The sequence below is a fragment of the Cricetulus griseus genome, chromosome 6 (genome assembly GCF_003668045.3).
Source record: "Cricetulus griseus strain 17A/GY chromosome 6, alternate assembly CriGri-PICRH-1.0, whole genome shotgun sequence".
NCBI classification, from domain to species: Eukaryota; Metazoa; Chordata; class Mammalia; order Rodentia; family Cricetidae; genus Cricetulus; species Cricetulus griseus.
Window position 1 is genome coordinate 33266871 of NC_048599.1, and position 17350 is coordinate 33284220.

The 17350-nt window shown below is 41.5% G+C and overlaps 1 protein-coding gene across 2 annotated transcripts in view; it reads right to left on the reverse strand.

Annotated features, from left to right (window-relative positions):
• Rin2 (Ras and Rab interactor 2) overlaps positions 1 to 17350 on the reverse strand; it is a 208223-nt gene that overhangs the window by 137612 nt on the left and 53261 nt on the right. The window lies entirely within an intron of this gene.

Genomic DNA, 17350 nt, shown 5'->3' on the forward strand with positions numbered 1-17350 from the left:
TGAAGGTGGACTCTTGCCATGTTCTACATCTATTCCAGGGTCTTGAAGGGCGATTCCCAGACTTTCAATCCAGAATGTCAAAATACGACAACAGAACTCTTGTTGCCTGGTTTCATTGCTGAGGTGTGGTCACTTGCTCTGGGCTTTGGCTAAACAGATGGATCCATGTAAAACTTTCTTGGAAATTGGGCCATGCACTTGGGATAGGCACCAGCATCCATGTGGCGGTCAGAGGCCATGGTAGGGCTGGTGTGGCTTTGATAAACAGCAAAGAAGTGATCCTGACAACAACCTCCTGCCCCAGCCTCTGGGTGGGACAATTCTGCTATGTTATTGTGGGAGTCACTTAGGATGCTCAGTCCATGGTCCATCCATGATTATGAGAATTCTATTCTTTGGTATCATTCCGTATCTAAACCAGCTAGAGGCAATCTGCATGCATCCCAAACCCTGACCAATACACAGACTTACATTTACTTTTTAAAGTCACAGCACCTTTTCATTAAACTCAATACAGACATTCCTCAACTTACAATAGGGTTATAGTCCAATGAGGCCACTTCAAGCTGAAAATGTCACACTGAAAATGTATCAAACATATCTAAACTACTTAATAAAACGCAGCACCCCAGCCTGCCTTTGGCATGCTTGGGACACTAACAGCAAGCAGCCAACAACTATTAACAGTCCTGGACTATATATTGGTAGCCTAGGAATAGATCAGATTTCAAAAATCTAAAGTGTTATTTCTGCTGAAATTCTATCACTTTTATACTATTGCAAACTGAAAAGATGAAAATTAAATCACTGTATGTCAGTGCTATCGGTATTCTCTGGAAGCACAGAATACTAAGTAGATTATAGACACTCTAATATGGGGTATTTGTCTCAGTGATCTAGAAGTCTAGGACTGCAGTTACTTCATTTACTCTTAAAAGCAGGCACAATGTCTTTGATGAGGCTATAAAAGAGGGTCCATCATCACTGGACCCAGACTCTAATTTCTTTCTTTCTTTCTTTCTTTCTTTCTTTCTTTCTTTCTTTCTTTCTTTCTTTCTTTCTTTCTTTCTTTCTTTTTGTCCAGGGTTTGGGGAGAGGCTTCATCTCATCATGTGTCCTGTTCTACAATCTTAAGAAATTCTTCTCATTTGTAAGCACAACTACTTAAGCTTTCCATAGCCATTTGCTTACTCTTTTCTTCCAAGCATGTCCATCATAAGAAGCAGATCAATCAGGACCTCTGTGAATTTCTTACTGACAGTTCCTCCCATTTCATAGGTGATCCTTTCAGGGGCCTCTCAGCACTCATGGGCATTCCTTCCTAGAGTAAGTATTCTCCCATTACAGCCCCAGGAAATCTGTAAGTTTGATTCAAGATGAAAATCAAATCACTGTATGTCAGGGTTATCAGTACTCTCTGGAAGTCCAGCAAACTAAGCAGATTACAGTCACTCTAATACAGGGTAATCATCTCACTCTTCATCGAACTAGAAGTCTAGGACTCCTAGAATCATTAATTCACATCTTGAGTCATTAAAACACCAAAGTGACTTTCCCAGGCTTTACCCTTCTTTCTTTCTACCTATAAGATCTGCCAGAGCTTCACATCAGTCAAACCTACCAAGAATCTAATTAGCAAAGGGACACTGAGAGAACAAGGCTGGTTAAGGGAGCCCAAAGCAAAGCAAAAATGTTTCTAGGGATGGAGGAGTAAATAACCAACGCAACAGCTCCTCACAGAAGTCACTGGGGTTAAAAAGGGGTTATAGCCTTAGTTGAAGGATAGCCTAGGCAACAGAGCATGAACCTATCTCAAAATAAAAGGTTGAAAAGCAGGCTGGGTCTGCAGTTCAGGGGTAGACCCTACATTTTATTCCTTGTACTGCAAAAGAAAAATGACATGATGTCATTGTCCCTGTAAATTGGGAAGTAAGTGATTCATTCTGCTGTGTAAGTCAGACACAAAGACAGAAGATACAACTGGAAGTGGGATCCAAATGCCCCTACATGTTCTCATGGCACTGATGTGATAAAAAGTATGTATGACACACTCCTGGCCTAACTCACCAACAGACCCAATCCTCAAGGCTGAGGGGAAATGACAGAAGTGCTATTCTTGACTTATTTCCAGTGAACAAGGAGGAACCTACTGTAGAAGCAGAAGTGATGGGCTTTGTGAGGGTGGATTCTTACTTCAGCTACATGCTGTTGATAGCTGAGAGTGGGAAACCTAGTCAGGCTGGGAATTTTAAGAACCTTGAAGGAGCTGGAGTCCACCAAGGTGTCCCTTCCACCAGCCAGAATGGGAAGCTCTCAATGGGTTTGGATTCTATACACACAAAGAAGCAAATCCCCAAGGGAGGGACATAGCACCCAGCTATTGTGTCTGCACAGACATTACAATGAACTCACAGGATGAAAAACCAGTAAGGTTCCAGAGGCACTGGCAGACCCCAAGCAGTACAGCGGGTCAGGTGGATAATATCTAGGAAAGAGGCACCCCCAAAAGGGGGCATCTTATTTAATAAAACAAATAACCTCCCCCCCAAAAAAACAAGCCTTAGTAAAACTAAAAGGATGTTTGTAAAGATATTTTTGGTCCATGATAAGGTCAACTACAGCAGCTGGGAAAGCAAACCTAAACACTTTAACCACTACAGTGTCTAATTTACGTAAGAGGATCAAATAAAGATGATAAGACTATAAAGGAAGCCAGCATCACTACATAGGTTGAATTCTAAGGTCACTGAGGCAATTGCAGAGGAGAAGCTGGATGTCCTTTAGCCATTCCCACAGCCATTCTGGTCATGTGCCAAGCTGTGGTTATAAAAGAAATCACATAGCATTGTTTGTGATCTCTCTAAGTGCTTGAAATAATTGAACTGGCGTTGGATAACAGTGGGACAAATGCTGGGGTTTCAACTCGGGGCTGTGGCAGATCTGTGAGCTGGAGGTCAGCCTGGGTTACATAGTGAGTCCCAGACAAGCCTGAGCTTTGTAGAGAGCTTCCATTTCAAAAGGGACCCCAAATAAACCCATTGCCATAGAGGGGCAGATTTACATTTTGGGGAGCCTGACAATTAGTCAACTTTAGAAATGGACCAGTGTGAGAAAGAACACAAAATCCATCAATGTGAAGTATCCACAGGTCTCAGTGATGGAACCAAAAGGGAAGGGACCTGGATACAATGCAAGTCTACACCCAACTCATTCATCTTTGCCATACCATTGGAACACGTTACTAAAGTACTCTACTTTACACATGTACCCAATTCATCCTAAGAAGCATTCATGGTAAAATCAGTCTGGTATGCTGGGTACATTTAAGCCCTAAGTTGGTACACCAAAAATTCATCTCATGTCCAGCCAATGGGGAATGTGCTTCCCTTTGATACAGGGTCTTAGAAGTGCAAGGCTCTGCTCCAAGCTTAGTTTTCCAGGAACGAAAGGCAGGATGGACCCAGTTAAGACCTCACTGGTCTGACTGTCAAGGCATCATCACTAACTCAGTCAATGCTCTACACCAGCCCTCAGAGCAAGTGCAGAGGTGAGCAAAGCAAGGCTCACTATCATACACCCACTTTCACTAAGAGGAGGTCAAATTGCTACCTACAGTGAAACACAAACTTGACTCAGTCTTCAGACCTCAGCGTGTAAGCATTTTCACTACTTTCTTGTTTTCACCATGTTCATTGCCAGTGAGCTTCAACTTTAAGATAAGGATCTCCAATGACTGGCAGACTCTTACTGCTTTAGTTGGATGACTGTCAAAAACATCATCTGTCCCAGGGAACGATTCTGACTTGAAACAGTCACTCTGTGCCCCAGTCTTCTCATTGAGAAAATGAAATGAATTCAGCCCATAGAATTATTTTCAGAAATCTGATCTACCACATTGCTAGGCCAAGATAAAAGTATTTATGTAGGGCTGGAGAGATGGCTCAGTAGTTAAGAGCAGAGGACAGGGGTTCAATTCCCAGCACTCGCATCAGGTGGCTCACAACCACCTGTAACTCTAGCTCTAAGCCAGAGCCCCTGTAGGTAGCCGCACTCATGTGCACAAACTTATACATAATTAAAAGTAATTTTAAAAATCTAAAACATGTATGCAATTGCCACCTTCTTTTACAGAGTACACTGTGAAAAAAATGATAGCATACTAGATGCATAGAAGTACCTTGCCGGCTAAATTATAGTTTAAAATGTGAACTTTAATGAACATGTTAACATGAGAAAGAAAGAGTGGCTACAAACAGTTAAAATGGGGTTATGCTCATCCAAATTGATGTCTCCATGTGGTGCTTTAGCATTTGGATTGGTAGATGTGTAGGGGTTACCAATGTAAACCAGCAGGCACTTGTTGCACCTGGGAGAGTAAGCGCCATCGGCAGAGGCCATATGGGTGCTGTTCTACACTACCACAATTCCAACACCTGAGAGACTGAAGGCCCTTAGAGAGGCTCAGAGGGGTTGAGCCAGAGCTTTAAGAATAAAATCAAGCTGTGGGTGTATCTGCTCTGGCTTTTGCATGCCTTAGTTCTGTATCTCTTCATATGAATACGGGCTCTTCTGTTAATTCCATTGTCTAGATCCCGGAGACTCTTGTCAGTCTTGGGATTCATTTACCATAAAAATCTCATTCCTAGGCTTTGAGAAGCCTATTGAAGAATGTTACCACCCACACTGGTCAAATCTACACAGGTCTCTCCCTTAGTGTCAGGAAGCAGTGCCATACCAGCCCAACACCATTTCTTATCTGCAAAGTTTCCCAGAAAATATACTTGGGTCCATCCTAAGGTGGAACAAGTCCCAGAGAATGGATTTCCATGGCTCAAAGATTCTGGAGACCATAACCCTACCCAGCCTGCAAATATCCTCTAGGACTCTAGGAGCAAGATAAACCAGCTCTAAACCTGGGGGGGGTAAATCCTTATAATTTTACATAGTTGCTACATTCATTTTGAATACAGGCTGGGTTTTCTTCTGCCAGAAGCAGGGCTCTGTCACCTCCAACACAGTCTCCAGCCTTTATAACCTTCTAGTTCCCCAATGTGGTTGATCCAGACATCTGCCATCTACAAACCACCTTCTGGAGACCACTTCTCTATGAGACAGTAAAATGAAACCCACTCCATTCTTCTGAACCCCCAACCCCACATGGGCTTTGCCGAGAGGCCACAGTGAAAGCTACTGAGTCTTGGTGTGACCTCTTGGAATCCCTGCTTTCTTTCTCTGAACCCAATCATTAATGCTATCACAGAAATGTTTGGATGACACCCTGAAGATACTAGTCATCCCTCCCTTCCCCCTCCCCCCTCTCCTTCCACACAGTATGACATCCATTCTAAAGACCATAACCCTACCTAGTCTGTAAATATCCCCTAAGACTGTGGGAAAACGATAAACCAGCTCTAATCCTTGGGGAGTGAATCCTTACAATTTTACATTGTTGCTGCATCCATTTTGAATATTGTCTGGGTCTTCTTCTGCCAGAAGTAGGACTCTGTCTCTCTGTCTCTGTCTCTGTCTGTCTTTGTCTCTGTCTCTGTCTCTCTCTCTCTCTCTCTCTCTCTCTCTCTCACACACACACACACACACACACACACAAACACACACACAATACTATGTGGCCCCAGGCATGGTGTGTACACATGCCCCCATGGCCCTGTAAGTAGTAAAACCTTTATTTCCAAATTGTCTCTTTCTTAAAATTGTTGATTGACTGTTCTTCATAGTCATGATCCTAAATTAAAAAAACAAAACAAAACAACAAAAAAACCCTCACTTCTCTCGTTTTTGAGTTTGAACTTCCTTGGCTTATGTACTAATGGGTAATGCATGCCACAATTCACTTATATGATGTAGGGTCTACATCATACCCAGTAGTCAATGAGGAACAGCATATACAAATAACACTCTCTGTCCCTAGACACCTACAAGATCACTACTAAATTGAGAGTGGTGTCTTGCAACAGATGATGGAAAGTAATGGTTCCAATGGAGGCTTGACAAAGGAGGTAAGCTCTAAGGCAAGCCTGGGAGGCTGGATAGACAGATTTCAGGCAGGAAGAAGAACATGGGAAATGACAGTCAATGGGAGGTGAACACATGCTCTGGGGAAACCACAGATCCAGTGTTGACACTATTACAGGAGCCTGAGTACTCTGTAGAAGGGGATCAGAATCTGGCCAGGGCAGACAAGGATGTCTTGTAGGCAGGCCATGAAAACATTTAGTTTCCACACTACAATGGACAATGAGGCCCAGTCCTAAAGCTGGCTGGCTACCTGCTCACAAACTTGAAAGTTAGTGACAAATAGAAATTCTCAGGTTCTGTCCTGATTCACTGAACCCAAAAGTCAGAGTAGTTTTAGCCACTAAATACTTCAGAGCTGGAGTATACACATGGTGGACGACCAACCATAGAGGATAGTATACATATGACATGAGAGAGAGAGAGAGAGAGAGAGAGAGAGAGAGAGAGAGAGAGAAAGAGGAATACAGGTAAGATTTACTTAAAGGGTATAAAATTTGAGTGCATTCGGGAAGTGGAAAGAGGAAAAACCATCCAAGATAACATTCAGGTTTCTCTCTTAAGAAATTGGGTAAACAGTAATACTATCCACAAAACCAATAGCATCTAGACAGACAGCAGTTAATGGTGTGAGCAGTGGGCACCAGCTGAGTGTGAGGAGCTTCGGGTCACCAGAGTGGCCATGAGTTAAGAGATGGCTGGCCATGTGGAACCTAAGCCCACATCAGACAGCGGAGAAAGAAGTTCTGAGGTTAGTGATACATTCTGAGTGTGAAGCCAACAGCAGCTACCAAGCCCAGCGGTGTCTGGGTCATCTACAGCAACATTCTGGACCCACTTGAGCTCACAAGAACTAATTGTTACATACATAGGAATCTTGCCAGCTTTTTGGTAAATCCTTGGTGGTTCTGTGCAAAGATTTTTCTACCACACAGAAATCAGCAAATGATACATATTAGGTCTGCTTCTCCTGGAGCTCATGCCCAGCACTCACTACCTACACATACTCTTAACAACCCAGAATAAGTGCAAATTCACTGGCCCAGGCCTAGGATTAATGAACCAAAAATGTTATGATAGTTTTCACAGCTCTGCCTCCACCAATGGACTTGGATTCAAGACAGAAGGTGAAGAACCCAACTGTAGACATGCAGATTTACCACTGGCCCAGGAGGGCTGGAATGGTCTATAAGGCAGGAGAAAGGTATATGAGGCTGGATTGGCTCAAGGAAAGCCCTGGTCTGCCCTTGCTAAACTCCAACCCAGTGTACTTAGCTATGCTCATACATTTCCTAAAATTTAGTATTATTGCTGTTATTGTCGCTGTTTTGTTTTGAATAAATACGACAGTTTAAGAGTCTGAGCCTTGTATTACTTTACCTTTTGGTGCCAGGTTCCAAAAATACTCTTAGTTCTCTGTCGAAAATTGCTGGGTGGAGTTCTGGCTCCTTAGCCCCGCCTCACTGAGCATCTGCCTGGAGGCTGCTTATGAGGGTAGGCATTAACAGTCCAGCCCAGACAAGAATATCTCTCTTGTGAACAGCTATGGAAACGGATCTCTAGATTTTCATGGTGAACATGGGCTCTATGTATTCCTCAACTTCAGTCCACCTACTAAATGATTTAGCTTGGGGGTAGGGTGGGGTGTGTGTGACAGGACAGCATTAAATGGTCATTAAGAAAATAGTCAAGAGGATTAAATCTCAGGCCTATGTAAAGATCTAAATTCAATGACCTAGCCCACCATTAGGAAGTTGGTTTACCATAAGCCAGTCTAAAGAGATGGGCAGAATAATCATTCCTTTAATGAGGTAATGTTGTTTTCCTTCCCAGAATTCCCAGCCCTTGGGAAAGTAGCTTACAGAGTTGCAGTCGGGCAGCTTCATAAGTTGGTGCACATTTCCTCAGAAAAGCATTCCTTTTCTTCTTTATGTCTCTGCTATCTGCATCTTCCCCCTAACACTTTGGGGTTGCTTGTTCTTTCTCTGAAGCTCCTCTCCCCGCCATAAGGCTACATGCCTGCCACGAGGTTAATCCGAATGCTGGCTTAATTCAAAATGACATGGCTTCTCCCACTTCTCTTTTCCATTCTCCTCCTCTGGGCAGCAGCAGAGGTTTAAAGCTTGCCTGCCTGGAGGTTTTTCTTTAGAGGGAATACAATTGTTTTTGAGCTCCCCTCCCCATCCTCTCCATCACCGAGAAAGTCTAGGACAGACTAAAAGTAGCATCTGGTCATCTCCCATTCAAAGAGCCTTTCTTAAAATCAGTCCAAGTCTTCCCGTCACACCTTACAAGCAATAATCAAACTCTAGCCACCTGACTTTATTACCCTTACCTACAACCGAGGGAATTAGCAGTGACAAGTCTGGCTGGTGTGAATGTGACAAATGGCCTGGTGGTGGTTGGTGGCAGTGGGGTCTGCTGGGGACACAGTTCACATAGTCTGTTTTGGACTTCAAATTTAATTAGAATTATATGGTGCCATTGTCTTTCTTTAGAATGATTAATTTGCGACATGTTATAACAAAAAGAGCACTGGACAAGAAACTGTGGGTTTTCATATACATTCATAGTCAAGTGACTCTGCAAAGTTATTAAGCTTCATTATCTACAGAAACTGAAGTTAGGAGTTAGAGATATACATCAATGGTAGATTGCTAATCTTATAAGCCCCTAGGTCCAATTCTCAGTACCACATACACACATAAATACCCCCTACTCTCAAAAAGTTATTAACACATAAAAAACTTAAAAGTTTGAATTAGATATAATTTCCAGTTACAGTTCTCTGCTTTAGCTTTATAGATGAAAATACAGCATTGGTGATTAAATTGTAAATCTTTTTTGAAAATTTGAAAACAAATATTTGTCAATAGACTATTGTGTTGTGGACTGAGTGCCTGTGTCTCATTCAGGTACCCTCACCAAGGGGTTAGTGTCCTCAGAGATTGCTCACACTCTCCACCAGTAGGGAGAAGGAAGCAAGCTGCAAGCCAGGAAGAGCACCCTCCCTGAACCCAACCATGCTGGCACTCTGATCTCCGACCTTCCTGGCTCTCAGAACTGTAAGCAGTGCATCTACGCTGCAGAAGCCACTAACTCTGTGGTATTTTGTCATGGAAGCTCCAGCTGACTGAAACACATTCTAATCTTTTCTCACCTAGAAACAAATCTCACTAAGTGTTGAGAACATATTTCCAGAGTATGTATGTATGCTCACATGTGCTCATGTGTGAGATACGTGCACACAAAAAGAAATCACTGCACATATTGTCTACCTGTGTGTACTTTACATTACATCACAGAGCATGGGCATCTTTTCAGATACACCTACCCATCCCTTTCACAAGTGTACAATAGTCCTTCAAAAAAAAAAAGATATATCATAAAACCTCAACCAACCAAACAAGTTTGCTTTTACTTTATCTTTGGTATTTTAAACCATGTCACACCTTTTAAGAAAAAGTTTTCAAATCTCTTGTGATTCATATCCTGCTAGTTTCTCTTAACTGGAATTTCTAGGACATGGAATGTGCAGTTTTTGTTTTGTTTTGTTTGTCTTTTTATATCTTCTCTTTGTGTGTGTTTCTCTGGTATGCAAGTGCGTGCATGCGTGCGTGCGTGCCTGTGTGCCTGTGTGTGTGTGTGTGTGTGTGTATGTTTATGTATACAAGTGCCTGTGTGCTACAATCAGAGGACAACCTCAGGGCTCAGATCTCACCTTCCACCTTGTTTGAGACAGCATCTCTATTTGTAGCTTTGTACAACAGGCTTGCAGGTTTGTGATCATCTCTGGGGTGGGTGTCGCCTGTCTCTGCTTCCATCTTGCCACAGGAACACTGGGATTACATAAGTGCTAGGGATCTGAACTCAGGTCTTTTGAGCTTGAATGGCAAATTCTTTATTCACTGAGCCATCTACCTATGTATAGCTTTTGCATCTTTGACTCTACATTCTTGTCAACTAGTTTGACAAATAAAACATAACACTTCAGTAGTACCTAAATTCACATTAATCTGATTTTGAATGGTGATAACTGCATTTAATTCATGACTGAAGCTCAGACTCTAAAGCCAAACCATGAGAACTTGGTCCCCAGCCTTGGCCATAACCAATAACTGATGGCAAAGAAGCTATCGACCATGGAATGATTTTCTTTTGAAATATAAAGGTAGGATTTCAGTGTCTTTTAGTTTTCACTTTGCTAGGCTAGGTAGTAGGGCCTTTACAGACTGAGCCATTTCACTGGCTCTTGATCAAGCTTTGTATGTGTGTGACTCAATTTTGGCCAGGGATGTCCATCCATTACCAGGAGGCACTGTTTGACACCGGTGCTTCTAGTTCTCACTCTCCATGTTGGGAGGCATCCAGGAAACCTGAGTTAAAAATTAAGTCTCAACATTATCAAAAGCTCAAAGCAGAATTTGATCTTCTGACACCTGTCCAGTCTGTAATTGGTTTAAATACTTGTACCCAGTCTTAAACTTCTATGGCTCCCAACCTGCGAAGTTTTACAATAAATAAGAAAACTAAAGTTTTCTTTACTGTAGCCCACATGTTAGGTGGCATCATGCCATCATGAGGAGGGTGGATTCCATCTTCTCTTTGGGAGTGACAGTCTCCAGTGTTGCAGAATATTTGTTTAACTAAGCAGAGATGTGTTGCATTTGTTTTAACTATGGAAAGATGTGTTGCTGCTTTACCTTGCCTGCCTAAGGCACCTGACTGGTCTAATAAAAGCTGAATGGCCAATAGCAAGGGAGGAGGTATAAGTGGAATTTCCTGGAAGTGAGAGTAAGTAGTAGGATGAATTTAGGCTCAGGGAAGAAAGAAAAGGAGACATCAGAGAGACACCCAGGGGCTATCCAGCCAGACACAGAGGAAGCAAAAAGTATGACATACAGAATGAAGGAAAGGTAAAAGTCTCTGAGGCAAAACACAGATGAATAGAAACAGGTTAAATTAAGTTAAAAGAGCTAGTGGGACAGGCCTAAAGTAAGGCTGAGCATTCATAGTTAATAGTAATAATTAATAGTCTCTGTGTCTTTATTTGGGAGCTGGTTGGTGGCCCAAAGAAAATTCCAACTACAATTGAGTTTTCCATGGACAAGAAACAATTTGACTAAGGCAAATTTTTGACTAAGGCAAGGCTTTCAGAATGACTTTGTAAGTCTAAGGAACAACAACAAAATCCTTTGGCTTGAAATTCCATGAAATTAGACTCAAGTAGCATAGGATGTGTTTGAGGTATAGGAATCTGTTCCAATTTTATCAAAACTGCATCCATACAGTAAAATTCAACCCACATAAACATGATACATGCATGATGGGTGGGGATGATGGTACTCAACTCTTATGCCTGTACCTTGAGGGTAGAGGTGAGCCCCCAGATGAGACAAATTTGCCTTTTCTCAGTATCAGATTTATCTGTATGTTACAAAATAAAGAGGAACCCATGCATTGCTCCAAACCATACATATTCTCAAGGCTCTGAGGCATTTGTTACTTCCCCAAAACAGGATGTGATAGCCACCTTTATCCTGCTCCCTGAGGGCAGCTGTTCAGCTGACGCCGGCCAATGGCATGCAAGGTGGTTTGCTCAGCCATGACAAATCAGCTTCCCAGAGGGCTGTGTGGGGGAAGTTTGGTGATCCAGAGGAAGTGGATGCCACTGAATCATGGAGCTCAGGATAGAAAAAAATAACAACCATGATTCACATTAACCAAATAAAAAGGTTAAGGGGCGGGGGGACAACAACAGATTAAAACCACATAAACACACTCATATTAGCAAATGCCATACTGAGCATGCCAGTGTAACTTCTGCTTTTATGAAATGCAAAGAAGCAGCAGAAAAGCAGCTTTTCAAAGCAAAGCCTCACCAATCTAATGGTGGCAACAGTGAACAGTGTCATCTCAAACGAAGCTACAACAAAGAACTGAATTATTCTTAGTAGTCCTAGTATTTGATAGAAGAAAAAAAAATGACCCAGTGTACTATCTTTGGCTAATCTCCATTCCTTTATATGCCTTCTTTGATTTCTTTTCAATACTACCAAGCCTTTAAGCCTTAAGTTTTTGCTTAAATAACTACTCTACCTTTACAAATAAGAGTTTTGCCTCATTAACAATCTTTTCTCTAGCATAATTTAGTTTCTCAAAAATGAATTACCTAATAGCCTCCAATTAATGGATAATATTAAACTCATTCAAATCAAATCAACATGCAAGTGAAACAAACAAACAAAATCAAACTACAAAGTGAGCCTCAAAGTCATGAGAATCCATCACTTTGGAGCCTTCTGGAAGCAAACAACATAAAGTCACGGAGCTCAGACTTGACATATGAGACTATTAATGCCATGTAGAAACAAACTTTGAGTCACTTTGTGGGTAGAAAAAATAAGACACAACCAATCTCATAAAACATAATATTGAGTTAATATTTGGAGACGGTTTGGTTTATTCTGGCCCTATAGATGGCCAAGAAGACTTTAAAATTGGGGGGTTGAATGACTGTAACAGTGTGGTTGGGAAGGGGAGGCAGTCTCGGGCAGGATGTTATATGACTGCAGCAGGTGTTGTGAACAGTCACTGTAGTCATTAGCATTGTTAGGAAACAAATGTGTCATTCTTGAAGAACTATGAGACAGCATCAGGCTGGTGGAGGCACCGAGGAAGAGAACAGTACAGTGAACAACATGCTCACTCATCCGTACACCACTCACATACCTACAGGCTCAAGAGAGCTGAGGCCACAGCAGACACCCTGGAAATTTTCTTTCTTCCCCAAATTTGGGGGTCTCCTATGGCTGAGCTAATGAAATTTCAGAAATTGCTGTTTCATATTCTCCTTGTGACTTCTCAAGCACATATCATAGTTCACTTGCCAAAAAGCATTACAGAACAATATGAGAAACAGCATTTGGGGCCCAAATATTTGTTTTCTGTGTTTAGGATTTAATGAAACCATATTTCATTTCTACCCACAAAGCACATTTGTCACTTAGTAAGACACAAGGATATTATTGATCATTTCACATGAGACACTAGGGGCCATTTTATCAATGTGTCTATCTTTCTAGGATTTGTCTAGTTTTTCAAATACCAAGCTTCCTAAAACATGTTAAAACTACACCATAGACAATATTTTCTGGTTAAAATTGTTAATATTTTTTGGTTATAGAATTATGACATAACAGTTCATTGTGGGTAAATTTAATGTTTTTATATTGAAAGCAACATTTTTTTTTTAATCACAAAAGCAAAAAAAAATAGCCATAGAAAATGTAGAAGAGAGAATTTTAAAATCTCAGCCCTACTTGTTAATCTTCTGGAGTATGTAATTCTAGAATCTATGTACTCACCAACCTCTGCCTCTTCCCTGGATGTTACGTCATCTTGCAGCTTATTACAACCAAAACTACAGGTGTACTTAGTATGGACATGCACTTCTGGCATGATGGAAGCCTCTTGGGGAAATGTGTCTTAGGACTGCTGTCCATGATTAACTCCTCTTAGCCGTATGCAGCATCCTGTACACTGTGGGTTCCATAGGATTTAATGGATGAAAAATTGGCTTTCATTGAGCATTTGAAAAACTGAAAGTCAGGAGATGGCAAATGGACTGGACAAGAGTCTTTTCTGTCTCATTTTTAAAAAATGTTATCTGATATTGGATAATTCACCTATTGGTTGTTTTAACTCAATCAGCTAGTTGCAGGCATGTATTTGGCTTATCTTTATTATATGAGAAATTTTAGGAAGGAGTGAGTTTGGTCATAAGTGAAAGAGAGGACAGGCAGGCAAATAGGGCTGATTCCTGAGGCCACTGTGGAGAGGAACGCACAGAGAGGCCCACCATGGAGCACAAATGTCACCGCTCATGCTCAGTCCCTTCATGGGGTTATAACCCCCACTGTCAACTTTTTATGGCAAGCAATTCTCCATCATTCTTAAAAGGAAAGGACAGAGGAAGCTGAACAACTTCTGTAGGAGCCGGCAAGAGGAAAACAGTAAAAAGCACCTCCATATCTTTCTAATCACCAGTTACCCATTCCCAGAAGTTAAGGAGACTTTTCCTCATTTAATAAGATCCGCCGAGCAGCTGACAATCACTGTCTCCGGCTAACGACTTACAATCCAGCTCACTCTTGCCCTTCATTTAGAGGCTTGTGGTGAAGAAATTCATCTTACAAAACAATTCCTGAGTGTGCCATTATGGCAGGCAAGTGATACAAACTAGAATAGTGTTTACTTTTTTATGTGGAAGTAATTTTGAACTTTCAAAAAATTAAAAAAAAAACCCTGTAATGCTCAGAAACTCTTGCCACTTGATAAAAAGAAAACAATGAAACACAAAAATAAGCCAAACACACAAACTGATGTTAAACCATAACCAAACACACGGACTGATGTTAAACCAAGAAATGAGTGCAGATGATAAATCACACTTGGAGCATGCTTAGCACCATGAACCATCAGCGAAAGGCTCACACCACCAGCTGCCATGGCAGAACTACCCAAAGGAATAAAACAGGAGATCTGTGACATCAGCTGTAGGTGAGAACATAGGACAATGTCCATACTCAAACACTACTGGGGGTGGGGAATATAATTTACTACATCCTCTTTGGAAAAACAATTTAGCAGTTTCACAAAGAAATGAGTACATATTTATATCACCCAGAAATCCAGCTTAAAAGGAAATAAAATAAATGTTCATAAAAATAATAAAACTAAAAACAATCATAATCTCTATAGAATACATAAATAAAACACAAGACAGGTATATAATTATATATTATACTTAATATATCTAATTAAGATATAAAAGAGAACAAACTCTTGTCCCATGGGTTACTTTAATAATATAATTGAGAGCAAGTTTAGCCCAAACATCCATTTACAGTATCACTCCATTTTATGAAATATCTAGGAAGTTGTATAAAGTACAAAATACTCATATGTATACTTAAAATTTATGGTATATACATTATACTTAAAGCCATTTTTGTAAGAATGGGAGCTTGGGCAGAGAACAGTAGCATACATCCTAGAACTTGCAGGATGGAGGCAGGTGGATTTCTATGAGGCTAGTCTAGTCTACATAGTGAGACCCCATCTTAAAAAAATGGAGTTGACTTCAAACACGTTTTTCTGCTGAAAATTAAGTTGTGACGTTTCATATATGCTCCTTTTTAAAAAATGGCTACATAATGAATAAAGTTACTCAGTTTCAAGTGTGTCTAGTATTAAAAGTTACTCATTCCCCCTTTCCTCAGAATCTCTTGAAAGTACTATAGTAGATGCACCAGTGTGAGTCAACTTTTTCATTGCTGTGATCAAATGCTTGACAGACACAATCTAAGGAAGGATTTATTTGGATCAAGATCTCAGAGGGCTCCATCCATAAATGCCTGGCCCCGTGCACTTGGGCAGGAAACCATGGGAGTAGGTGTGTGCAGAAGAGGATATTCTTCACATGTTGGCAAAGAGGAAGAAGAGGGAGAGGGACAGAGGAAGAGACCAGGCCAAGCCATAGCCCCCATAGGCATACCTCCAGTTAGCTACTCATGAAAATTAGGCCCTATATCTACCTTTCACCATCTCCCATAATGCAATCACACCATGTACATTTCAAATGGTTAACCCATTGATTAGGTCAGATCCTTCATGAACTAACTGTCCCCAGCAATGTCCTCACAGACACACCCAAGGGAATGCTTTATTCAGGTGCTCTTAGGTGTTTCTTAATCCAATAAAATTGACAATCCAGACTAACCATCAGGGCACCACACATGGACATGGTCCCTTTAGTGTCAACCATTCCCATTTTGGGTCCCTGTGACTTTTACTGAAAGCTTACTTGGGACAGTAGTATACCTAAATCACTCATGGATGGGTGAGAAGTACCAAAAGAGTCAGTGGCCCTTGGAATAGTCCTTTTCAACAGAGAACAGGAGTGTGGATATACACCCCAGCTCCCTCTCCTCTTTGGTGAGGTCAACACCACCTCCCACAGGGCCCAAGAGGGTTGAGTTCAAGTGTCTATAGTAAGAATCTGCTCATTTACACAGTAACTGTCTCTCATTTTACCATGGGCTATGTCTTCATAAAGCTACAGTAAATTAAATTTGTTGTACTGCATACTACTTGCCCACTAACACTCTTGCTTAGCACGCAGTCTGCTGTGCAAGAAGAGTTGCTCCATTTTGTGATTACATGGCTGGTCAGGAGCTATGGCTCACAGTTGCTGCCCAGGAGCCCAAAAAAAGACCACACCCTGCACATGCTAGCCAAGAAAAGGTTCAAAACTCAAACTTCAATGGGTGGTTTCTATTAAATGTATCTAGCTTTCCTACCATTATAATTCAGGGATCACCAACTATTTTCTCTCTGTTCCATTTTCCTGTTCTCTCACTACCCCCATCCTTCCTAGAGCCATCCACACAAATGAGGACTGGCATCTAGATCCCAGGATCTGATTTTGGGGAACTCCCAAATAAGACAGTCAAGAGATGTGTCGTAGTTAGGGTTTCTATTGCTGTGATGAAACCAAAAATCAAGTCAGACAAGGAAAGGGTTTATTTGGCTTACACTTCCATATCACTGTTCATAATAGAAAGAAGTCAGGACAGGGCAGGAGCTGACGCAGAAGCCATGGAGGAGTGCTGCTTACTGCCTTACTTCCCATGACTTGCTCAGCTTGCTTTCTTGTAGTGCCCAGGGCCACCAGCCCAGGGGTGGCACCACCCACAATGTGCTGGGCCCTCCCCTATCAATCACTAATTAAGAAAATGCCCTACAAACTGGCCCACAGCCCAATCTTATGGAGGCATTTTCTCAATCGATGCTTCCTCCTCTCAGATGACTATAGTTTGTATCCAGTTCACATAAATCTAGCCAGCACAAGGGGACACTTGCTAATTAATGTACACATTTGTTTTCCTTCTCTTAGGTTATTCTAATCTATACATATAGAAACATGGCACCAAGTACACAGACATTTAAAAAATATTTATTTTTATTATTTTTAACTATGTGTATACACATGTGTGTCTGTGTGTGGGTATGTGCATGTGAATGCAGGTGCTCTAGGAAGCCAGAAGAAGGTGCTGAATCTCCTGGAGCTGGAATTACAGGCAGCTATGAACCCCTACCTACCTCCACAAGGATCCTGGGAACCTAACAGGTCCTCTGCAGCAATGCTCTTAACTGCCTTGCCATCTCTCCAGCCCTTAGGACACAGGCACTTTGACAGTATTAATGGGGTACACAGTTTCACTAATACCTTAACTGAGTGCTCCCATCAGGA